We start from the raw sequence: 27,623 nt of genomic DNA on the forward strand, positions 1-27,623 counted from the left end.
TGGAATGTATTAAATAAGCAAACACCCCAACAAGGAAAACAAGTACTACAATGTAAAAATATTAAGAAAAGAAAACCCTCTCACATGCATAAATGAAAGATTGCACACAAAGAACTCACATCTTTTCAAGCTTCAATAGTAAATATTCTGCTACTATATATTAAATACTGCATGGTTTGCCCAAGCTAAGATGAAACCAGGTGTTGAAATATCTTTGCATCCTAGAGTGAATGCCACTTGACCATGGTATATGATTTTTTAAAAAATTCAGTTTGCTATGTGTTATTGAAGACTTTTGCCTCTATATTCATCAGTGTTATGGGTCTATAGTTTTCCTTTCTTATAGTGACCTTATTTGATTTTGGTATGTGGGAAATGTTGGCTTTGAAAAATGACTTTTGGAGTGTTTCTAGTCCTTTTCAATTTTGGAAGACATTGAAAAGAATTGGCATTATTCTTTTTAAAATTTTTGGTATAATTCATCCATGAGGCCCTCTGCTCCTGGGCTTTCCTTTGTTGGGAGATTTTTGATTACTAATTTGATCTGCTTACTCTAATTGCTCTGTTTAGACATTCTATTTATCCATGGTTAAGTCTTGCTATGTTGTATGTTTTTAGACATTTACCCATTTCTTTTATGTTGTCTAATTTTGTAGTACCTAATTATTTATTATAGTCTCTTATGATATGTTGTTTTTCTGCACTATCAGTTGTAATGTCACCCCTTTTGATTATGATTTTATTTATTTGAGTCCTTTTCCGTTTTTCTTGGTCATCTTTTTAAAATAATATCAATTTTGTTTCAAGAGTTAGCTTTTAATTTTGTTGATGTTTTCTACTGTTTTTCTATTCTCTATTTCATTTATTTCTCCTCTAATCATTATTTCCTTCCTTCTGTCAACTGTATGCTTAGTTTCCTCTTATTTTCTTAGTTCCTTGATTATAATATTAGGTTGTTTACTTAAAAGATTTATTCTCGGGGCGCCTGGGTGGCTCAGTCGGTTAAGCCTCCGACTTCGGCTCAGGTCAGATCTCACATTTGTGGGTTCGAGCCCCGCGTCAGGCTCTGTGCGGACCGCTCAGAGCCTGGAGCCTGCTTCTGGTTCTGTGTCTCCTTCTCTCTCTGCCCCTCCCCCTCTCATGCTCTGTCTCTCTCTGTATCAAAAAACTAAATAAAACATTTAAAAAAAAAAAAGATTCTCCTAATGTATACATTTATAGCTATGAACTTTAGAGCAGTTAATAATTAAGTTGCTTCTACAACTTAAAGCTATTGTGTTTAATAAAAGAAATTCAAATAGCAGTATAGAAAAAAATAAATACTGTTCCGACCATGAGATAGGCCTAATACTTTTGACAACTGAAGGAAATATAAAGCCCAGTGGAAAAAAATAATAAATGTAAAAGAAGTATATTTTGTCCCCAATGTTAATTTGAAAAATGATTTATAACACTGTTCAAAGTGGCATATCCTAGAGCAGTGTTATGAGAATGTTTCTGAGGAGTATTAGAAAACATAAACTTGATGACAAAGGCCAAGATTAAGTTTTATATTTTGGGCAGAGACAGTTTAAAGACAGGTTTTCTACAGTCTCTTCATTTATAGAATAACATATTGACTAATACATTGACAGTTTAATTTAAAATTATCTCAGTGCTCTAAATGCTGCCAAAATTTAAATTCAGATTGACCCTGCTCAAGACATCAATATACTTTATATATTTTCAATAATATTAAGGTACAACCTCAAAACCACATTAAGATTAAAGTCACATGCAATACTGGCAAAATATCTTAAGCCTTTATAGATGTTCTTGAAATATTTTTAAAGGAAGACTGCAAAGCCTGTTTCAGTGATGGAGCCTCAAGAATGACAGAATAAATTACTGTATCTGTACCCTAGTTATAAAAGCAATTATGTAATCAAGAGTGCATATGGGCTTTGATGCTTTTGTTTTATCTCTGAAAATAAGAGACATAAGAAAGCATTTTATATTGAAATATATAATTTTGCCATGTCTTACATAGAGTTATATTTAAAAAAATCTTCTACATGAGTAGTAACTATGGTATTTCAATATCACGGCCAATCCTGGAGAAACAACATATCTGAATCTGAAGGAGAAAGTATTCTTTGCTGTTCACATGGAAGAAAGAATAGATTTCTTGAGTTTAGAGATAAAAAAAACTTTTTATAAATATCTTAGTCCTTATGTTTTGAAATGCTATAAGCAGCAAAAGCAATAGTGACTTCAAACTCTAGTACTTGGCATACGTGTTTTCAATAATCAAATTTTACTTATGGTACTGGAATGAAAATATAAGTGTAGAACATATATTTCCTAGCTATTTTTGTCTGAAGTTATGTGAACCCATATGATATTTTGCACTGGGCAGTAATAGTGGGTGGGAGGACTTTCCTTTTTTTTTTTTTTTGTCATTTTAAGTTTTTATTTAATTCTAGTTAGTTAACATATGGTGTAAACTTAGTTTCAGGAGTAGAATTTAGTGATTCACCGTTTACATATAACACCCAGTGCTCATCACAAGTGCCCTCCTTAATGCCCATCACCCATTTAATTCATCCACTCTCCTCACTTTCCTTCAAGCAACTTTGTTCTCTTTAGTTAGGAATCTAACTCTCTCTCTCTTCTCCCCCCACTATGTTAATCTATTACATTTCATAAATTCCACATATGAGTGAAACCATATGGTGTTTGCCTTTCTCTGACTGACTTCTTTTGCCACTCCGGAAAACAGCATGGAATCTCCTCAAAAAGATAAAAATAAAATTATCCTACAATTCATTTATTTTTAAATTTCCTGCTCTGTCATTTTACTTTTGGACATTCCTTATTTTCCTTTGGAAATGTTGTAAGACATGTAAGATTCAGGTTTTTAAGAAATTATCTGATTATATTTTAATCACTGAGAATAATGAGAGGTTATATAATAATTGTCAAACATCTATGCAAACAATGGAAGACAGCTAGACTTGATTGATATTCTAATTAAGTGTTCTGTAATAATTTTATTTACATTGTTCTTCAAAAATGAAAAAGATTACTCTATTATCATATTACCATTACGAAGAGCTTTACCTCAAAAGGACGAAGGCATAAATGGGCATGGCATTCTTAAATCACTCCTAACCATTTGGAATGGCTACCTTAAATCGTGTGGGCTCTTATTAGAGGGCAAAAATTTAAAGGCTTAATGTGAGTTAGTTCTATATTCTGCTTCCTATTTTTAAGCTAAGCTCATCACCACTTGTTTTCGCTCAGCCTATAATATGAAAATCATTACCAATACTTCCTTGTATTTTCCTAATTTTTGGCTTTACTTTATAAAGACTCCACATGTAATTGTTGATTAACATTTGTATTAGCAGTATGAACTACTAGTGCCCTAACCAGATATATTACTCCCATATTTACCTTATTATACTCGATCATTCCTGACTTTATTTCTATTTCCTTATATTCTGGCACATAGTCCTCTTTCTCCCTACAACTACTGAGTTAGCTCTGTCTATACTTATTGATCACTGCCTATTATAAAATCAATGAGTCTTACACATTATTACTGATAAAATCTATCTTGAATATCGTTCTGTTCATACAATAGTTCTTAGGAAAAAATTTCAATAACTTGTATTTTTGCCCACCAACAGAATAACCCATAACCTGTTTTTATAGCTGTTTCCAATAATATCATAATATAATATAATTTAATAACATCTTAAGGTAATACGAACAATAATCCTATAGGAATGATGACCTGTGCAGGAAACCTATAATATAGGGATCCTATAATATAGGATTCTATGACATGAGAATAATAGTCTATGAAAGAAAAAATAATAATACAATTGAACTTTAAACAACACAAGTTTGAACCGCATGGATCCATTAACATGAGGAGTTTTGCACAGTATTCTAAACATATTTCCTCTTCCTCACGACTTTTTAAAAAAAAATTTTAGGGGCGCCTGGGTGGCTCAGTCGGTTAAGTGTCCGACTTCGGCTCAGGTCATGATCTCACAGTTCGTGGGTTCGAGCCCCACATTGGGCTCTGTGCTGACCGCTAGCTCAGAGCCTGGAGCCTGCTTCGGATTCTGTGTCTCCCTCCCTCTGTTTCTCTCTCTCTCTCTCCCTCTCTCTCTCTCTCTCTCTTTCTCTCCCCCACCTTCACGCCACTAGTGTTCTATCTCTGTCTCTCAAAAATGAATAAAAAACGTTAAAAATTTTCCAAAAAGTAAAAAAAAGAAACCCATGCCTATATGGTCCACTAATATTGACAAAGAAGCCACGACTGCTCATTGGGAAAAGAACAGTTTCTTCAATTAGTGAATGATGCAGTGAAAACTGGATGTTTATATGCAAAAAAAGAAAGAAAGAAAGAGAGGCGCCTGGGTGGCTCAGTCAGTTAAGCACTCAACTTTGGCTCAGGTCGTGATCCCCAGTCTGTGGGTTTGAGCCCTGTGTTGGGTTCCATGCTGACAGCTCAGAGCCTGAAGCCTGCTTCAGATTCTGTGTCTTTGCCTATCCCCACTCATGCTCTGTTTCTCTCAGTCTTAATAATAAATAAACATTAAAAATTAAAGAAATAAAGAAACTAGACCCCTAACTTGTCCACTCACCAAAATTAATTCGAAATGGATTGAAGATTTGAGATTCAAGGTGACTGGGAAGGCCGGTCAGTAAAGTGTCCAACTCTTGATTTCAGCTCAGGTCAGAATCTCACAGCTCATGAGAAGAGCCCTGTACCAGGCTCTGTGCTCACATTCTTTCTCAAAATAAGTATAAAAAATTACAAAAAAGAGAGCACTACAATTCCTTAAAAAAAAAAAAAAAACAACTTTTAAACCTAAGACCTGAAATCATAAAACTCCTAGAAGAAAACTCACGGGAAAACCTCCTTGACATTGATTTTGGCTTCAAAATCATAAGCAACAATAAAAAATAAACAAGTCAGGCCATATGACACAAAGAAGCTTCTGCATAGCAAATGAAATAATAATTAAAATGAATAGTCAACCTACTGAATGGGAGAAAATGTTTGCAAACCACATATTGATAAAAGATTAACAAAATATATAAGGGACTCATGCTTCTCCAGAGCAAGAAAAAGAAATTCTGATTTTAAAAAAATACCCAGAAACCTTGCATGGATATTTTTTCCCAAAAAAGGCATACAAATAGCCAGCAAGTACTGAAAATTGTTCAACATCACTACTCATCAGGGAATGCAAATCAAAGCAATACTGCGATATCACTTCACACATGTTAAAATGGCTATTACCAAAAAGACAAGTGACAACAAATGTTGGCAAGGATATAAAGAACAGGCTTTGTACACTATTGGTGGGGATAATGGAAATAATGGAAAACAGTATGGAGGTGTCTTGCCAAATTAAAAATAGAACTGCCATTTGATCCAGTAATCCCACTTCTGGGTGTATATCCAAAAATGATGAATTCATTATCTCAAAGAGATTATCTATACTTCTATGTTCATTGCAGCATTATTCACAATAGCCAAGACAAGGGAATATTCTAGGTGTCCATAGATAGTTGAATAGATAACATAAATGTAGAACGTACATATGTAAAAATATGTACATATATACTGTGATGTAATTTGGCCATAAGCAAAAGAAGATTCTGCTATAATATATATGACCTGGAAGGCATTATGCTAAGTGAAGTAAGCAAGACAAAGAAACACAAATACTGCATGGCATTACTTGTCTGTGGAATCTTTAAAGAATACATTGAAAACATAGAAACAAAGGGTATAGTGTAGATACTACGCGAATAGTGCTTTCCAATGGTTGGGGGGAGGTGTGTGGGAAACAGACAAATGCTGGTCAAAGGGTACAAACTTGCAGGTTTAAAATGAGTAAGTTTCAGGGATTTGATGTACAGCACGGTGACTAACTGCTGCATATTTGATAGCTACTAAGAGAGAAGAGGTGTAATGTTCTCCCCAGAACAACAACCAAATGGTAATTATGTGACAAAACAGACATGCTAACTAAACCTTACTGTAATAAACATTTTGCAGTATATACATGTATCAAATCTTTACAGTGTAACGCCTTGAACATACACAATGTTATATGTCAATTTTATCTTAATAAAACTGAGAAAAGGAGAGAAAATAAAATTGCTTATAGACTGCTTTAAATTGTCAAGAAATTGCGTATCTTACATACAGAGAGAGATTTTCCTAGCAGATTCTATACTAGATAAATCATTTTAAGCATTTAAGATTGTCCTACTCACCTGCCCTAAAGGATATCCCCAAACCTAATAATGGAAAGATGAGAAAAGAATGTTAGCAGCATCTACATGTATATATAAAGAAAAGATGGCTAGAGCCCAAATTCTTTTTAAATAACAAATATTGGACATGAAGGATCTACAAGCCTTTAAAAAGGATTAAGCAAGAAATGAAATGTAAGGCACTATGCATAAATTGTGAAAAAAATTTAAATGACCATTATCCTGAATTTATAAAAAGGAGGCATAAAACTAAAATAATTAGAAAGAATTTTTTACTACAGAATTAGAAAGAAAAATGTATAATTTTCTGATTTCTAAAATTAGACTGAGACGACAGTCATTATTTCATCTTGCAATTGATGAAATATTTTGTTCTTTAATCCCAAGTAGTGTCAAAGAGCAGAATAAAAAATATTTAAATATCTCCAAAATTGCTGCACAATATCAAATAATGCATAATAAATGTTAGCGAACAGTTAAGAAGGGAATAGAGTAGATGTTTAACTTATATTCTAAATATGTTAATTTAAAATTTTGTAAATGGCTAAAGGCTCTAATAAAAGACAAATCTCTAATTAACTAAAGAAAATTTTAAAAAAGAAAGTATTTTTTAAAAAAGTTCCCTAAACAGATTGGAAATTATATTCCAGGCAAATGTTTGAAAATAAAAAGAAGAAAAATTTAATTAAAATCAAAGAGTATTTTGAAATTTATAAACAGTAAAAGCCACAAAAAGAAGAAAATAACTTTTTTACTTACAAATACAACTTAAAAACCTTTATAGAAACACAAAGAATAATTTTTCTTAAGAAAGAGAAAGAGAGTGAGGGCAAGCACAGGAGAGAGGCAGAAGAGGGGCTACAGAGAGAGAGAGAGAGACAGAAAGAATTCCAAGCAGGCTCCACGTCAGCACAGAGCCTGACTTGGGGCTCAAGCTCATGACCCTGGGATCATGACCTGAGCCAAAATCAAGAGTAAGACACTCAACTAACTGAGCCACTCAGGTACCCCACAAATAATAATTTTTAAAACTTATAATTTGTTTATATTATCTAAATATAGATTTTCAAGGTTTAAATAAACAAGTAAAAGAGGGTATGGTTAATTGCAAAACCAATATTCAATTAAACCAAATGCAAAATTATTGATAAAAATTAAAGTTTTACTTTCACAAACCAATATGATTTCTGGTAGTCATGGAATATTACAACATGTTGTCCTGAGGTAGTCTACAAAAAAAGGTATTTATCCCATAAAAGTTAACAGGTGAATTAAAAACAGAAATGAAAGCACTTTGCTAAACACTGAGAAATCAAGCATGACAAATTAACTTCAGTTTATAGTAATGAAAAAATTTTTCTGGTGAAAGAAAAATATATTCTAATAAAATATGAGAAAAAAGATCAGAAAAATAAGAAAAATGAGAATTTAAAAATATAGCCAACAATAATATTAAAAATATATAATATAAAATTGATAAGACAAAGTGGTTTAAAAATTAAAATTAGAATGATTATTTAAAAGATAAAAATATCATTAAATATCAAGTCTATTATACTAGACTTGAAAATCTGAATAAAATAAAGTTTTGAAAGTACAGTTTTTCATAAGTTGTCATATTTATTTTATATCATAAAATCTCATCTATTATAATATATTCATGAAAATGTCATAATTATAATGAGATAGTGAGCTACATAAATCACTCAAAATGGGAGATATAAAAAATGAAATCTGACTAAATATTGTACCCAGAAATTTCCTGGAGAATTCTGCCAAATGGCTTTATAGAGTGAATTATTCCAATGTTACACTAATTATTTAGGTGCACAGAAAATGGTGAAAAACTCTTAGAGGGTACAAGTGGGGAGTTCACACAGAGGACATGTCTATACTATGCGTCCCTTTGGTGCCGTCATTCAGGTATATTGCATGTGTTAAGATAAATATAACACATGAACTAATTCATTGAATTGCATTGCATTGCATTGTTATATTTAGTATCTGACCATAGTGTTTTCTGATATGTCCTGTTACAGAGGTGCAGGTCCCTGGAAAGATTCTATTAGATGATGCCTTGTGATATTTTTGTGATAAATAAGTAGTAAATAAACTGCTTCAGTGAAATGAACTGCTTTTAAGTGGAAATGTTATTGAAATTCACATCCACTTTACCAAGGGCTGAATTATTTATGAAATATTTAGTGGAATGTGAAAATAATCCGCAGATATCTTTCAAGACCAACAATGATTGCCAGACTCCAGATGATCTATAGATTAAGTAATAATCCCAGTCGTAGATCAAGGAGTTCATGTGAAAGTTATTTCCAGACTCTGAACCTCTAAAGGCACATGCCCAGAGGTATAAATGAGATTGAATATATCCAGCAATGCGAATGGGTTCAGAAGTAAATTATTACATTGATAAGTATCCCAGTGAGTCAAACCCTAAAACGATACAGTTGGCACTAGCCACAAGTGGCTATTGAGCACTTGAAATGCAAGTATTATTCCACAGTAAGATGTCAAATAAACTTAAAATACACACCTGATTTTGTAAGCTAAGAAGTGAAGGAGGGAGGGTGGGAAGGAAAGTAGGAAGGAAGGAACAAACTAAAGAACAAAAGAACAAATCAATGAACAAAGAAATGAAGGAAGGAAGGAAAGGAGGGAGAGGACAGCAAAAGAATACGTCATTATTAATTTGTACATTAATGGAGTACTACATGGCAATGAGGAAGCATGAAATCTGGCCATTTGTAGCAAAGTGGATGGACCTCGAGGGTGTCATGCTAAGAGAAATAAGTCAGGCAGAGAAGGACAGATACCATATGTTTGCACTCATAGGTCTAACAGGAGAAACTTAACAGAGGACCATGGGGAGGGGGAGGGGGGAAAAGAGTTAGGGAGAGAGAGGGAGGCAAATTATGAGAGACTCTTGAATACTGAAAACAAACTGAGGGCTGAAGGAGGAGGGGGAAAAGGAAAAGGGAGTGATAAACATGAAGGAGGGCACTTGTGGGGAAGAGCACTGGGTGTTATAATGATACCAACCTGACAATAAACTATAACAATAATTTGTATATTGATTATTAAAATGATATTTTGGTTATATCAGGTTAAACAAAGCACATTGCTAAAATAAATTTATTATTTTACCTCTTGATAGCTATTATTAGGCAAATAAATATTGCACAAGTGACTCTCAGTATATTTCTATTGGACAGCAATAGGAGTATTTGTCTTTAAACGAGAGATTTTCTCATGGTTTTTCAAATTTCTCCAGCGTCTCAATCTCCTCATACACAACTGGTCTGCATTCTGTACATAGATTGCCCTTTTAATTCCTGATTTCTTCTTTGATTTTCTACTTTAAGTCTCAGGATGTAGGTTTTGGCTCTGCCAATAAGTAAGCATGTGATCTGTATTGACTCCAAATAACACTATCCATACATGTGCAGTATCCCCTAGTGGTGAAGCAGAAATCAAACAAAATTTGAATTTAAGACTATGGGTCAGAATTAACAAAAAAGCTGCTCTTTAAAACATTTTAAATAAAATTCTAACAAGTACAACTGCGTCATATAACAAAAGACCTATCAAATGTTTTCCAAGAAAATGGCTACATATAAGAAAAACGATTAGAGGGGTGCCTGGATGGCTCAGTCAGTTAAGCATCTGACTTCAGTTCAGGTCATGATCTCACAGTTGTTGGATTCGAGCCCCGTGTCAGGCTCTGTGCTGGCAGCTCAGAGCCTGGGGCCTGCTTCGGATTCTGTGTCTCTTTCTCTCCCTGTCCCTCCCTGTTCATGATCTGTCTCTCTCTGTCTCTTGTAAATTAATAAGTGTTAAAAAAAAGTTTAAAAAAAGATATTAAAATTATTGAATCAATGGAAAAATTAAAAATTGACTATATCATTAGTCATGAGAAATACATAAAATTCAATATATATTTCCCCATAAAGGTATTAAGATGATAAATAGCAGCTTTCTTTTCTTAAATAATGCATTTATCTGTATGTTTTTACATAATTAAAATTTAAAAACAGTCATCTTTATATATCAAAAATGAGAAATAAATACCTTTCTCATTTAATTCTTAGCAAAATATTAGTTATGGTTGCCAACTAAATAAGTGAAGAGTTATAAATCAGAGACAAATTAGATCCAAATAGAGAAAAATCATTATTTGTAGATAACATAATGAATAAATACAAGTGAGGTATTTTAAGATAAATGAATATTCAAGAGCAGTATGTATATGTTAAATATAAAAATATCAATAGCTGTCCTAGATTTTGACAATAACTGCTTTCACTCCTCAAGTAACAAAAAAATATATATATAGAAATGATTTTAGAGAACTTGTAAGAAACTTTGAAGAAACTAAAATTAAAAAGGAAAGAAAAGAAGAAAAACTGCCAACATTTGCATATAGGTCTTCATAAATGCCAAGTCACATTCACTTAGTGAGAAGACATCTTATTCTAAAGATATAAATTTTCCAAATAATTTGTATATTTATGAAGATCTAAAAAAATAACCACTTGCATTATTTTAAATGATATTAAAATTTCACTGGCACAGGAAATGGAGGGAAGGATAGATTGTCAAAATAAATATGGTATTAGAAAGAATTAAGCAAAACACAAAGTCACAATAGTTAATTGGGTCTGTCTGGAAGAGATTACTATTTTTCCTTCCAAAAAATATTCTCTGATTCTTCTTTACACCAAGGATTTTACTTACGTGCATGGTTGTTCTGTTTGATTTACATTTCATATTTCCTCTGTGGCTAGCCCTGTATCTATGACTAGATCTGGGTGATGAGTTTTAAGCAGACGTGAAATGTTAGCTTCTGGGTTGTACTCTTAAAAGTCAGGAAGCTTGACAGTTCTTCTTTGAAATAGTTGTCTTAGACCTTAAGTGTGAAGCTGTTTGCTTGGGATGGCAGAGCAATGCACTAATGAGACTAGATGTCCAATATTATAGAGATGTCACATTAGCCCTGAGCTTGGACGTCCAGTATTATAGATGTCGTATTCGCCCTGAGCTGCTTATGTAAGAACTATTATGTAAGAACTACTGCAAGTGAACAGTAAATTTCTCTATTTTAAAAATCATTATTATTTGGCTTTTGTAACATCATACGACACCTTACTTAACATCATGTGACCTTACAAAATGAAATGGGTTGTCAAAAGTTAATATATGACAAAGACATATGAGTGGGTAAGATGTTCATTATATGGAATGGTGTTTTAAAATAAGGTATTAGGCAAAATAAGAAAGTTGAGTATATGTGTTTTTTATGAAACAATTAGATTCAGGTTATTAAATAATTAAACATATAATATAAAACCAACAAGATAAAAGATTGCAAAGATTCTCCAGCTACTGAGGATGGTTTTTCAAAATTTTTATTGTAAAAACACAGAAAATTAAATATGAATTTATATATACATATGACTTCATAAAAATTAAAACTTGTTCCATAAAAAATTAATATGCAAAATTAAGAGAAGAAAAATACAAATATCCCAGCAATCATTAATATTTTTGTATTTATAAAACTAGCTGTTTATTATGCTGGAACTCACATAAAAGGAGTCACAATCCCTTTATACTCCACTATACATATAGAAAAGTTATAGTAATTTCAAGGACATATTTTGTCCATTTTCAATAATATTTCTTTGGAATAAATAGGTCACATTAAAGATCATATAAAACTATTGCATAAATAGTGAGGAAGATTATGAGTTTTATGATTACCTGAGCAGATGAAAATGATATCACTTTAAGTTAAAAAAAGATCATATTTCTTTTTTTTAACTGTAGTCTTTTTTTAAATTTTTTAATGTTTTATTTATTTTTGAGAGAGAGAGAGAGAGACCGCGTGAGCAGGGAAGGGTCAGAGAAAGAGAGAGACACAGAATTCAAAGACATGCTCCAGGCTCTGAGCTAGCTGTCAGCACAGAGCCTGATGCGGGACTCGAACCCACAAACTGTGAGATCATGACCTGAGTTGAAGTCAGACGTTTAACCGACTGAGCCACTCAGGGGCCCCAAAAAGATCATATTTCAAAATAAGAAAATTCTCTAAAAATTGACTTCAGTTTTAATTCAGGAATGAGAAACAGAAAAGAAACTAAACCCAAACCAAGTAGAGAAAAAGCCATAATAAAGATCAGAACAGAAATCAATAAACTAGAAAACAGATATATAGAGGCGCTGAGGTGGCTCAGTTGGTTAAGTGGCCAACTTCAGCTCAGGTCTTGATCTCACAGTTCATGGGTTTGAGCCCCGCATCAGGCTCTGTGCTGACCACTTGTTCAGAGCCTGAAGCCTGCTTCTGATTCTATGTCTCCCTCTCTCTCTGGCTGTCCCCCGCTCATGCTCTGTCTCTCTCTCAAAAATAAATAAACATTAATAATATTTTTTAAAGAAAACAGAAATATAGAGAAAAATCGATAAAAAATAATTTGCTTATTGTGATCAATAAAATTGATAAACTCTATCTGGACTGATTAGGAAAAAAAGTAAATTACCAATATTAGGAATAAGAAAGGTTTTATTACCACTAAATTGTACACCTTAAACTAATAGTACCTGTATGTTAATTAACTGTAATTTAAATAAAAACTTGAAAAGTATATTAAAAAAGAGAAAGGTGAAATTTGTGATGAATGTGTTTACTGTCTTGATTATGATGCTGATTTTACATGTAGTGTGTGTTTGCGTACAGATATACATATATACATATCAAATAGCATGTTTTTCATATATACAGTTTATTATCTCATTACACTACTCAATAAAGCTCTTAAAACAAAAAGATTATATAATGTTGGAAATAGAAAGAACGTCAAGACCACTTATTGTTTTTAGGAAAAAAAGTAAAATGGTAAGTGTATGCACATTTTATGTTTGCTCATAAAATATGTGATTTATTTCCTTACAGAAATAAAATTGACATTGTATATATTGCATTTTACCATTTAACATTGAGTATTTCTCTGGATGTTTTAAAATCTCCTGACATATTAAAAAAGTCAATATGTATAGAATTTCATTTTTTTTCCGACCAGTATATTATGGTTCTTCTTCTTTAACTAGGCTAATAAAGATTGCAAAATAACCTTTTACCAACAGGTTTATAAAATAGGAAAGTTTAAAAACCTGCAAGATATTTTCTGTATTGATAATGTCTATTTGCTCAAAACTATGATGTAACTGCTATTAATAAATTCTGAATATGGATACTGAAATTATTGTACCCATATTATCAGTAGCAAAAGTTTTTGAGAGAAATTGTCAGTACTTTTCCAGTAGAAAAAAAGTATCAGGAAATGTCAAGTCTCTAACATGCTTCAAGGCCAATATGTTAAAAAAAATTTACCGTACTTAAAACTAACTGGGAGCAAATTCTGTTGCTTTTTAAAGGGACATATAAAGATAGAAAGTTGATCAGGGATTTCTTTTCAATAGAACAGAGAGCTAATACAGACTGCTGTAATTCAGGTTAGAGGTTCATGTATTAACATTTGTTCTTAAACAGATACCTACTCTGGTCCTGTTCAAGAAGTATTTGATGAATAAATAATGACTAAAGTGCAGGAGTGGGTAAGAGAGGACCATGTGGGAGGAAGGTGGATATTCTTTCTCCCCCCTAATGTTTATTTACATATTTTGATAGAGAGCAGTACAAGCAGGAGAGGTGAGGAGAAAGCAGGATAGAGAGAATCCAAAGCAGGCTCTGCTCTGTCAGCCCAGACCCCGAAGCAGGGCTCTCTCCTAGGAACCTTAAGGAGGTTTAACTGACCTGAGCTACCCAGGTGCCCTAAGGTGTGTAGTCTTTTAACCACAATCTAGAGATTGACTAAAAACTAGTGAATTTAAACTTGGCTCTATTTTTTTAAAGTGTTTTATTTATTTTGAGGAGGAGAGAGAGAGAGAGAGAGAGAGAGGCAGCAAGCAAGCACACTAGTTGTGGAAGAACAGAGAGAGAGGGAGAGAGAGGGACTCTCAAGCTGGATCTGGACTGTCACAGAGCCCAGCACGGGTCTCAAACTCACAAACCGGGAGATCATGACTTGAGCAGAAATCAAGAGTCAGTCAGTTGCTTATCTGACTAAGCCACCCAGTGCCCCCCAACTCTATTTTTAACACTAGAAATAGTAACACTAGTAGCCAGCCAACAGGTGCTATCTTTGCTTATTTAGTGAGGAGGCATGAAAGCTGTGTGGTAGAAACCAGTGGAACCTAACTGGTCAAGTTCTTCAAAATGGGCATTTGGATTAGTTAAAATTTGTGTCAAAACATCTCATCATTTACCTCTTAGGCAAAAGCCTTTTGAGTTAATACAAAATATAATATAACTTTTCTTTAAAGTAAATTTCAAGCTTCATGGATTGTCAGAGAGATAATCCATGGGCATATTTTTTGAAAAATTCTGAGCAACAAATAAGCAAAAGCCAGTGTTCATTAGCAAGGATTTTCTTGTATTGTCCTAGAGTTGGTTTCTTTGAACACAATTCTAATTATCAGTATTTCTATCTATTCTATCTATTCTTTTCTTTCATAATGCAAATCAGGGGAAAAAAGATACAGTGCATTGACAGGTGGTGGTGATGGTGGAGGGCACTTGAGGGGAAGAGCACTGGGTGTTGTATGGAAAACAATTTGACAATAAAATATTATGGAAAAAAAATAAATAAAATAGTGTTGACTATACTGCAAATAATTCATGTTTTTTTTAATTTTCAAATTCTCTTGTGTAATTACTGTATGTTTGTTTTTATCCATTAAAAATGTCATATTTCATCATATCTTTGATTCATCTAATGAATATATGGATTTTTATCAGCAATCCAATGTATGTTTATAAAAAACACAGTTGCCACTCAAGGTTGCAAAATCAATATGGAAAGGAAGTCAATGGCAAAAAGAGAACGATTATTTACTCATTGGATAAGGGCCAATATTTCCAGTACTGTTTTCTGGGCATATGCCATTAGAGTATCAAAATCATCCAATTATATTACTGGAGTGGAGAATAAATATCTCATCTATGATCAAACAACTCATATGAAATAGAGCTGAGATTCAAGCCTACATTTATCAATTTTCATATTCCCTTTTTCTCAGTATCATAGTATGTATACTTAGGGAGTGTATATATATATATATATATATATATATATATATACACATATATATACATATATACATACAGTGCATATCTATAATATGTTATTTATAAATTCTGCACTATTAACCAAACTTATTTTATAGATAATTGAGAGGTGTTCTCTCTTGCAGTTTGTTTGTTGGAATTTGTACATTCACTGCTAGCTTTCAGTATTATATTTATTTGAAGATTTTATCAAAGAAATTTTTAACTACTTGTCAATCTTGTGAAAAATATTTTAGTTCAAAACAAAGTACATGGACTTTGGTCTTCTCACCATGTGATGTTAAAAAACACAGGCAACCCGAGCTGATGAGTCCTGTGCCTCAATACTGTACCAGCCCCACATCTCCACAGGATACTTCATGAACTGTACGTCATTTGTGTTATTCTGAACTTCAAAACCAGGCACTTCATAAATTGTCTTTCAAATATTAATAAGTCTTCTTTTTCTTTTTTTTGAGAAAGCCATGTAGATACCCAAAATTCACTGGATGGTTTTGAAAATACTAGAGTTTTTACACATCATTTTAAAGAATTAATTTGGAGCCATGATATAATACCACTGGTTTGTTATTCACTATTCAATAATTCACTCATGAAGCAAAAAGTTAAGTACCTTCTATGCAACAAGCACTGTTCTAAGAACTGGTTATATAGAAATTTTTAAAAAATATGATACTGTTTTCTCATGGAGTGTTCATTCTAGTAGGTGGATACAGGAGATAAATAGGTATATGACATATATATATTTACATATATCTAGATATATACACACATATTATATATATATATATACATATATACATATATATATATGTATATATATATATATATATATATATTCCACAGAGAAAAATAAGGCAGGGAAGAGATGTTGGCAGTAGAAGGGAGGGTGCTGTTTAAATAAGTTTGTAATGACCTCATTGAAAAGACCCAGCAGCAGGAAAAAGAGGGTACTGTGTGGTTTCTTGGAAAGTACTCATTCTAGACAGAAGAAACCATGATTGTATTTGGTATATTCTAGGTAAAGCAAGGATAATAGTGGATCAGAGGAGTGGGAAAGATTGGGAGAATTACAGCAAATGATGTCAGAGAATCTGGGGAGAAAGGTGAGGTCAAATTGGAACTTTTAGATTATATGGAGATTTGGATTTTACTGAGGAGATGGCGGAAGTAATTGGGAGACATTTCAGGAGAGGGTGAAAAGATCTATATTAGATTTGGAAAGAGCTACTTAAGCTGTTGTGCTGCACAGCAAGTGCCAAAACAGGAAGAAGTAGGAGGCAAATGACAGTGGCTTGGCTGAAGGTAGTAGTGATACAGGGAGTGAGGATTTTTTAGACTCAAAAGTAGAGCTAATGAAAATGCAAATGGATTGACTATGGGACATTAAATATAGAGGAAATTCAAAGACTGCTCCAAGATTCCTCTCAAGCTATTTATTTGGCCAGAGATAGAAATTTGAGAATTGTAAGTACAGAGATGGAATTTAAAGTAATACAATTGGATTAATTCATGTGAATAGTGGGTAGAGCTAAAGAAGTAAAAAAGTCCTAAGATAGACCATTTGGGGTAAATGCTTAAAAATCTAGGAAATTATTAGGAAATAGCATTTCCTATTTCAACTTTTTTAATTTGGAGTTGATATTCTTTTTGTTCCTAAAAGACTGGTACTTTAGAACACTCAACATTTAACATTCCCTTCCAGCTTACATACAATGGTTCATTAATACCTTTCCTCTGTTGTTGCTGTTGTTTTTTAAATTTAACATATTTTATTTTTAAAATAGTATTGGATTTACAGAAAAATTGAGCAGGTAGTACATAGAGTTTTTTTTTTAATGTTTTTTATTTATTTTTGATACAGAGAGAGACAGAGCATGAAAGGGGGAGGGTCAGAGAGAGAGGGAGATACAGAATCGGAAGCAGGCTCCAGGCTTTGAGCTAGCTGTCAGCACAGAGTCTGACGCGGGGCTCGAACCCACGAACGTGAGATCTGACCTGAGCCAAACCCGGAGGCTTAACAGACCGAGGCACCCAGGCGCCCTAGTACATAGAGTTTTTATATTCCTCTCAGCCTAACATAACAATAATAACTTACTGCATAATAACTTATTGCATAACCATAGTAAAATTGTTAGAAATAATTTGCTGACACTGACACATTATTAACTAAAGTCAGTAACACAAAGTTTTGCTCTTTGTGTCTTAATATTGATCTTCAGCAAATGCATGATGATATATACCCACCATTCCATTATCCTAAATAAGTGATTCAAATTATTTTACTTTATTAAAACAATTAAAGTATTTATATAATTTAAAAGACAGAGAGTGTGCAAGTGCACAATAGCAGAAGAGGGGCAGAGAGAGAGGGAAAGAGAATCCCAAGCAGGCTCCATGCTGCCAGCAAATATCCTGTCCTGGGGCTCGATCCCACAAAATGTGAGATCATGACCTGAGCCAAAATCAAGAGTCAGCTGCTTGACTGACTGACCCACGTAGGTGCCCCTCTGATTATTTTCAGTGGTAATCTTTATTTCCTATTAGATTAAGTAAATACATTACCATCCATATGCAAAAATCAGTAACAACACTAAGGATAACTGAATTTTCTTTAACCCTGAGTTTTGCTTTGTATTAGAGTCATATCAGTTGAGGAAAATGTTAAGTAAGTATGACTCAGGATTGGATACAGATGCTTCTTAAACTATGTTTATTGTTTACAGAGGCAAACTTTGGTCAAATGCTGATAGTCCTATACACCTACATATCCCGATGTCTGTCTATTATAGTTTTGCCCATCAACTACGATGGGTGAATATGCTGTAACCTAAGACATCCTCATTCATTAGAATGGAAATGTTTTGGTTGAGAGTTTGTTATTGGATATATGAGTAAGGAAAGCATTATAAAGTATCCCCCACTCCTAAAACATCAGACAAAGCACAATTCTGATATTATCCATTAAAATTGTTCTTTGTGACAAGTTCATTTTAATAACTTTAAAGCAAGTTTATAACACTTGATCCAAATAAAGAAAAATAATTGAATTGTAGAAATCTGAGTCTTTTTTCAATGTTTATTTATTTTTGAAAAGAGAGACAGAGAAAGAGGGTGAGCAAGGGTGGGGTAGAGAAAGGGGGAGACACAGAATCCGAAACAGACTCCAGGCTCTGAGTTGTCAGCACAGAGCCCAATGCTGGGCTTGAACTCAACAAAACCTGAGATCATGACCTGAGCTGATGGTGGACACCCAACCGAGTCACCTAGGTGCCCTAGAAATCTAAATCTTAAAGAGAAAAATAACATTATCCACTTAGTCTGCTAAAGTAAGATAATATTGTCTTCTTTATTAAAAAAAAGAAGAAAAAAGAAAAGAAAAAAGAAAAAGCAATATTGCATCAATTCCAACACCTGAATCTGTTATGAGTAAAGATATATCTTTTTTTCCCATATCTTGGCACTAAATAGTATACATATATGAAAATAGAAATTTTTTTCATAGGAAATCTATAATATATATGCATATATAAAATATACAAATATGTTAATATTTTATAGCATACAATTGATTTTTACATAGATAGTCAAGAAAATTATAAAGACATGGCAACAATAATTATTATGAGTCCTTCATTATTGTCATCTTTTAGCATAAACACAAAACACTTAAAAAATTTGAAATGTGGCTGGGGCGCCTGAGTGACTCAGGTGATTCAGCATCTGACTTCGGCTCAGATCATAATCTCACAGTGTATGATTTTGAGTCCCACATTGGGTGATCTTGAGCCCTGCTTGGAGCTCTGCACTGACAATGTGGCGCCTGTGTGGGATTCTCTATCCCTTTCTCTCTGCCCCTCATGGGATTCTCTCTCTCTCCCTGCTCTTTGCTCACTGGTGTTCTCTCTCAAAAATAAACTTAAAAAAATACTGAATAAAAATGAATAAAAATGTGGCTTATGATCTTAAGAGTGCTCATTTAAGAAAATAAAGGAAACTATTTCCTACATTTCCCTTTTCCAGGTAAAGATTTTAACATTTCTAAAACCAATTATGTTAAAATTTGAGAACATACCTTTAATCATTCATTCAAATCTGCTATTTAGTGCCCTCATTACAAATTCTTGAGGTTTTTGAGCTTCATCTTTTATAGGAGTCATGTCTATCCCACCGACATAGTGGATTAGAGAATTGGTTCTAGATGTAAATATAGGGTTTTAAAAATTGTTCTCTTTTGGGAGGGATTTATCTTTTCTTATTTTTAATTTTTTAATGATTATTATTTTTTGAGAGAGAGGCAGAGGCAGAGACAGAGAGAGCTCAAGCTCGAGCCAGGGAGGAGTAGACAGAGGGAGACACAGAGTCTGAGGCAGGCTCCAGGCTCTGAGCTGTCGGCACCGAGCCCAACGCGGGGCTCAAACCCACAAACATGAGATCATGACCTGAGCCAAACTCGGACGCCCAACCGACTGAGCCATCCAGGTACCTCTGTCTTTTTTTCTTTTTTTTTCTTTTTTAAATTCCAGTATGGTTAACATATAGTGCTATATTAGTTTTAGCTGTGCAATATAGTGATTCAGAAAGTTTATACATTACCCAGTGTTCATTGTGAGAAGTGTACTCTTAATCTCCTTCCCCTGTTTCACCCATCCCCCCACTTCCCTCCCCTCTGGTAGACGTTAGCTTGTTCTCTATAGTCAAGAGTCTGTTTTATTTTTAACTCTGTTTTCCTTTGCTTGTTTTATTTACTAAACTCCACATATTAGTGAAATCATATAGTATTTGTCTTTCTCTGACACTTGACAGTATATTCTCTAGATCCGTCATGTTGTTGCAGACTGCAAGGTTTCATTCCTTTGTATGGCTGAGTAATATTCCAGTACACACACACACACACACACACACACACACACACACATCACCTTCTTTATGTATTCATCTGTCAATGGACACTTGGGCTGCTTCCATAATTTGGCTATTGTAAATAGTGCTGCAATAAACATAACGGTGCATATATCTTGTCTGCTTAGTGCTTTCATAGCCTTTGGATATTCCAGTAGTGGAATATCTGGATCATATGGTAGTTCTATTTTCACATTTTTTGAGGAACCTCCATACTGTTTTGCACAATGGCTGTACCAGTTTACAATCCCACCTACAATTCATGAAGGTTCCTCTTTCTTGTATCCTTCGCATTCCAACATTTGTTGTTTCTGTGGATTGTAGCCATAGCCATTCTGACAGGTGTGAGGTAATTTTTGGGAGTGTTTAAACAAAAGCTGTCCTGATGCAGGTGGCAGGCACTGGCTAGAGTCTAGTCAGTTCCCCTATTTGAACAACAGATTAAGCCCACACCCATGGCTTCCTTTATAATGCTATCATACACCATACTATTATGCACCCACCCTAATCACCTCCAGAGCCTAGAATCTGGCACCAATGAACAGACCCTAAGTTGCAGAACCTGCAAAATTATTCAAATAAGCCAATCTATAGGAAGCTAATGAAACCTAGCTAACCTCACATAGTTTGCCACCTATAAGCTGTCCTCTATAGCTCTAGCTTGCTTTAACCCTGTCTCCAGGAGCAACCCCCTGTGTGGCCTGGTTTGTCTTCTCTCAAAGAGCTGTCTTTCATCTATTCAAATATCATGGTATTGTGTCCTACCACCAAAAGACTCGCTAAATCCTAACATTAGACACCTAGCTTCAAGTTTTGGACCACTAATAATTGTGAAACATTAGAACAAAGTAAGTAGTTTTTATATATCTTTTTCATAATTTCTTCTCAGAGAGAGATTAGTAATTTCTTTCTCAAGTCTCTTTTTTTTTTTTTTGAAAGAAGACTTCATACCCAGCATGGAGCCCAACACGGGACTTGAACTCATCACCCTGAGATTAAGACCTGAGCTGAGATCAAGAGTTAGTTGCTAACCAATTGAGCCATCCAGGCACCCCATGTCTCATTCTTCTACTTTTTATGGTTCACTTTATGCTGAGCAGTTACTTCCAAGTTTTCCATCAAAGCATCTGTATCATTCTGATGATGGAAGAAAATGAACAAATATTCTAAAATCTTGCCCATTATAATCTTCTTTGGGGGCATCTGGGTAGCTCAGTCCGTTGAACATCCAACTCTTGATTTTGGCTCAGGTCATAGGGTGATAGGATCAAACCCTGCATCAGGCTCTGTGATGAGCATGAAGCTTGTTTAATATTCTTTTCTCTCTCTCTCTTTCTCTCTCTCTCTCTCTCTCTCTCTCTCTCTCTCTTTCCCTCTCCCTCTTTCTCTCTCTCAAATAAATTTTAAAAAAGGACAAATTTCTCTGGAATAAAAATCTTCAAAATGTTGGGAATTTATCACATTTCCCCATCACATCACATTTAAATCACTTAAGTTTTGTTTTCATAGTCATATAAATTTGATTCCTCATAAAACAATACCAGTGTAACCTAGAACTTTGATTAGCTCCCAGGAATATTACAAAAGACAGTCAATGGTATACATTCACCTTATTAAGCAAAGTCCTTGGTGCATCCTCTTGCTTTTCCTTTAAAATATCTGGTACAATGTTATCAAAAGTATCAAACCAACCAAGATGTAGAGGCTATGCATACCTTGTAAGTTTAAGCACTAACAGAGTTAGTGTGCACAGAAAACTTTGGGCTTAAAAAATTTTTTTTGATATCAATATTTTGAGTAAGCATCAGTAGAAGTAGCTCTCTGTTGTGAATTGCACAGAAGGTCACACAGATTTATTGAAAACCTTAATTTTACCCAGAGTGTGTTATACTTCAGGATCAACATTTTATTAACATGGTTTTATATCAGTTTCAGTTTGAGTTCTGTATAGTTTTTACTACCTATATTTGTAATCTCATACAAAAGCCTGGAACATGTTTTACATTCAAGTACTTTATATTCAAATACACTGCTTAATATCACTGTGCCCTTCAATTTCCAAGAACTCATTACTTAAAGTATTGATAGATAATGGGAGCCAGAATAAAATAAGGACACGATGAAGAGATAATTCTGATTCTTAAACTGGCTGGTAGAAAGAAATGGCCAGAGCCCAAAGCTGTATAAATGCTATGTGATATTTTACCTATGACTGAAGAGCTTGGATGCCTAACACAAAAAGAAATGAAGACATCTCCATAAATACCAGGATATCTAGTCAGAACAAGTGTGCACACATACATATACACAGACCTGTGCACATGTACACTGCAAAAACTAGAATGTTGTATGGATAAAGAAAGTTCTAAGAGCAGTTTAGTTCAAATTACAACCTATTTTTCCTTTGAGAGTTTTTTAAAATTAATTTTAGAAAATTAAAAATTTGACTGGTTTATAAAATTTATTGTGAAAACTTTCAGAATATGAGTTTACAATAGTAACATTTTATTTCCTGTATAATAAACTATTTCAATGTATTTCAATATTTCAATGGGCTAACTTAAAAAGTTTTAATATTTAAGGCTCAATTCCTAGTTTTTTCTCCCTGAAACCCCCTATGAAAATCACATCAGACTACGTGACCTCCCAAAGGATCTCCACAGATGTCCTTTCTCTAAGTTTTCCCACAAACCCACTCACACTTCCTCTCCTGCCCTTCCTTCTGCAAAGTATATGTCATTCCCAGTAGGCTTGCCTGATAAAATTCTAGTCTTACTTATGTATTTATTTATTTGTTTAGTAAAACATCGTTTCCCGTGAAAAGCCCCTTTTCATCTCGTGAGATTAACTATACCATCTGTCCTAGTACCAGACGTATAATATGAAGTCAATGAATCACTGTTTAATCAGTGAATCAATTCATTCCGTAGACTTTGTTCATGCTCTAAGTAATAAACTTACAATAGAGGACTGTATTATGACTTAGGGTGTATATTCATAGTTGTCTCCAATGTACGTGAATATTGAAGGCTGTGGCTGTGACATAGTGTGTTTCCTATTTTACCAGTGCCTAGGAGATTATGCCAATTAGTCTTAACGGATATGATTTATGACAACTGGCATTTCATTGGGCTACTCAGAGCTTTAATGTGTTCCTCGTCTTTTTAACAACCTTACATATAGCCAGGCAAGCTTTACATTAATATCCTATTTTAAAAATCTGTGTACTATCATAGTTTATTTGATTTCAAGTTAGAAAAAAATGATATGAGTTTAAAAAGGAATTGTGTTCCTAATTAAGATCATCATAATTTGTTCAAATGATCTTGTACTCAAATTCCGGTGAAAATAATCAATAAACTATTAGTTATTCACCTCTATATCATTTTTAACAAGCCAATGATTAAATATATTAACCTGAAGTGATGAGCATCACCACATCATTACTGATCAAATTTCCTATTTGAAATTATGGGTTTTTTAATATAAAATTATATCAGAATGCTCTGTCACCTGATCTATCTACTCATCCATTTATCTAATCATCATCTTTATCACCTATCTATACATCTATCTAAACTAACATCTATCATATTATCCATTTATACCTTAATTTTTCTCAAATGTTTCAAATTTAGATTATATAGAAAAATATCAATCGCTCTCAATATCAATCTCTTCAAGGAATAGTATAGTTCCCATGTTTCTTAATAATTTATGGAATATTATAAACAACATGGATTTTATTTTTCTGTTTCATGTGTCTATTACACATTTTTATTTCCTTAGGAACATGCTTTTACATAACAATTTGCATATATTAAAACAAACATCAAATTTTCATTATGGATTATTTAATAGGAAGAATAGTATGTTTATTTCTGTACTCCAGTCTTTTGAGTCTAGTGAAATATTTAAATTGCAGCAAATTATACAGTTTACTATTAAAATTCATGCTGTATTTCTGTAAAATATTTATAATTCAGCATTTGACATCTTGCATTATTTATTAATCTTTTGATTTTCATAAATTCCTACAATTTCTTTTCATATTATTCTATTTGTAGAATATATGCATTTATAGTGCATATTTGTAATTTCTTTTTTCTTTTCCATATGTATATATATAAATATACTCCTTTTACTTCACTTCTTACCACCCTACCTTTTCATTCTAAGGTGAAATATCTAATTTCGAAGCTCCCTACCTCCTCATATCCATGTTGACAAAGTATATATTCTAGGTAGTTATTTCCAAGATGACAGATTTGGGCATTTAAATATCTTAGTATTTCTCGTGTTTTACCTGGACATTTATTGCATTTACAATTTTCTATGTAGTCTCTGTTATCCCTGAAGAGCTATCAATTAGACACTTGATAGATTTAAATATTCTAGATACAGTAGAACAAAATGATCAATTTTTCAGTGTAGTAAAATCCATTACAGAATAAAATAAATATTCATATGTTTATTAACATAATTACTTCAATGGTCAATCTTGGATTAGAACTAAAGAAAATCATCTCATAAAAAATATAGAAAAATAAATGAAAAGGTACTGATAAAAGAGGAAATGTTAAATAATGATAATTCTTTCCCTTTAATTAATAAAATAATTACTTCATTGCATTAATTAAAAGTAGACAATATATACAATTTTCTATATAGAATATACCAAATTACTACTTAATCTACTATTTAATCTCCTTAAAAAGTCCTTCCTTAATAAAAGAGTTTTATCTCATGTTCAGAAGCTCTTTCCCTCTAATAGTATTAACTATATACACCATAATATTGAATCTGTATCCCAGAATTCATAACTCACTTTGGTAATGCTTTTTTTCTTTTTTTCTCTGAAGAATTTAAACTTATTTAAGAATAAGCAGCTCAACACATTATAAGAATTCCATTTTTTAATTACTGTTTAGTACATTTCTCCTTATCCAGGGACAAATGAACATACTATATTTCATGCATTTCTTTCTCTTTATAAGCTTTACAACCGACTTAATTCTGTGTATGTTTGTAAATAAATGAAGCAAATACAGCCTCTAATAGTCTCCTTTTAAAACATTGTGACCCATCTCCCTGTTGAGTGAAATAAATTGAAAGGGTATTATTAATTCTTAGTTAATCCTTTAATTATTTGAAAGAAGTTAATTGAGGTAGTTAATATTCCTAAAATTGACTTGCAAGAACACCTGCACTGGATCAGTACCTTTGTTAATTACTAGCTAATTGATTATTTAAAATATATGTATTGATGCTGAACAATGATATGAATTGTTTTAATGTGTGCCTATATTTCTCTCCTTTTACTTCTTTAAATTTTTTCACAAGTATTTATCTACTAGTCAGTGAAGACCTCTTTTAAGTCTAAATGTGGTACTTTTAAAACTACTTAAAATGTTGATATCTATTGGTAAATTATCTTTCATTCATGAAACAATGTAAATCATGCTGTTTAGGTCTTGAGGAATTATCTGACATTTTGGTATTTCTTACTTTCAAAGCATATTATTTATTTGTTTTCAGGTTGCAATTTGATATAGTGTAGCAAATATTCATGGTTTACAAAACAGAATATACTGTAACTAGGAAACTGTTGGGCAATATTTTAAATAATTGCCTAAAACCCTTATAGCATAACTTTAATAGGGGAAAAAAAAAGCAAAATAACTGTCTTCAAGAGACAGTTGATTTTCTGTTTCTGTTCTGTGTATTTTTATGTTTTTTTTCTTTTATAGATAAGAAAGAATCAGAAATTTATGTAAATAAATATGAGTGTTTGGGAACAAAATATTTGTCTGACTTTTATTGCTGTGTTAAGGTCAATAAATGCATGTGCTTTGGTGTTGAGTTTGATAAACGTTCTGCAAAAGTGGTTAAAACAACCATGTGTTGAAATGTAGAAGAGTTTATACTATTTGAAATTTATCTTCTCTCAAAAATATTAGATTTTTATCTGAAATATTATGTTTTTCAAATATCTACTAGATCCTGGGATAAATGTCACTTTCCTAAATTCCTTGATTACTGAGGATGAAAACTCATGCCTACTTATACCAAAAAGAGAAAGCCAAGAATTAAGGGGTTGTAGACTACTGTTTTGGTACGAGACTATCGTCTACACACTAAAAAAGTAATTTTTTAAGGTGATCTGTAAGTTAACTAACCTTACTGTGGTCATCATTTTTCAATCCACATGTGTATCAAATCATTACCGTATACTCCTTAAACTTATATGATGTTATATGTCTATTATATACCAATAGAGCTAAGGAAAATCCTCAAAATTTGTAATGTCACATATCAATTCTGTTTGCACACAACTCCCCAAAGGAAATCAAATAGCAAAATTTGGAAATATGTAGTCAGTAGGTATAATTCTTTTTAAAGGAAAGGACAAAGAATATTTGTCAGCAGAAATAAAATAGATTACAAGGTTCTAATTTGATTGTGGTTAAAGGAATGTAGACTGTATATATATCTTGAAAGAGACGAAATTTAGTTTGTAATCAAATTATTTCAACTGCATATGAATTTGCACTTATAGGTGTAGATAGTATATGGATATTATATTAGCTAGATGAAATCTCACAGAACCTGGCTATATTCATATATCATGCTTTGAAATATATATCAAAATATGACATTTTTTGTGGGTTTTCCCAATTTATGATGAAATTATGACTTTTTTGGGCATTATATATGTGTCCATATGTAAAGGCCATATTTGTTGATGTCTAAAACATATATACCTATTTTTATAAAAATTTATTAATGTTCATTTATTTTTGAGAGAGACAGAAAGCAAGAAAGGGAAGAGCAGAGAGAGAGGGAGACAGAATCTGAAGCAGGTTCCATGTTCTGAGCTGTCAGCACAGAACCTGCTGTGGAGCTCGAACTCATAGACTGTGAGATCATGATCTGAACCAAAGACAGGCACTTAACTGATTGAGCCACCCAGGCATCCCATATGCACTATTTTTATCATAAATTTTTGTGTTTTTAATTCACCCTTGTAAAATTGTTTTTATTTATTTGCTATTTTCTATTTATTTTCTTTTAGATACTATCCTGTTTATTTGTTTTAACTTTTATTTAAATTCCAGTTACTTACATATAATGTAATAGTTTCACAAATATAATGTAGTGATTCATCACTTAATATTCAACAACAGTGCTCTTCACAAATACCCTCCTTAATGCTCATCACCGTTTAAGC

This window comes from Suricata suricatta, chromosome 15 (assembly GCF_006229205.1).
Source record: "Suricata suricatta isolate VVHF042 chromosome 15, meerkat_22Aug2017_6uvM2_HiC, whole genome shotgun sequence".
NCBI classification, from domain to species: Eukaryota; Metazoa; Chordata; class Mammalia; order Carnivora; family Herpestidae; genus Suricata; species Suricata suricatta.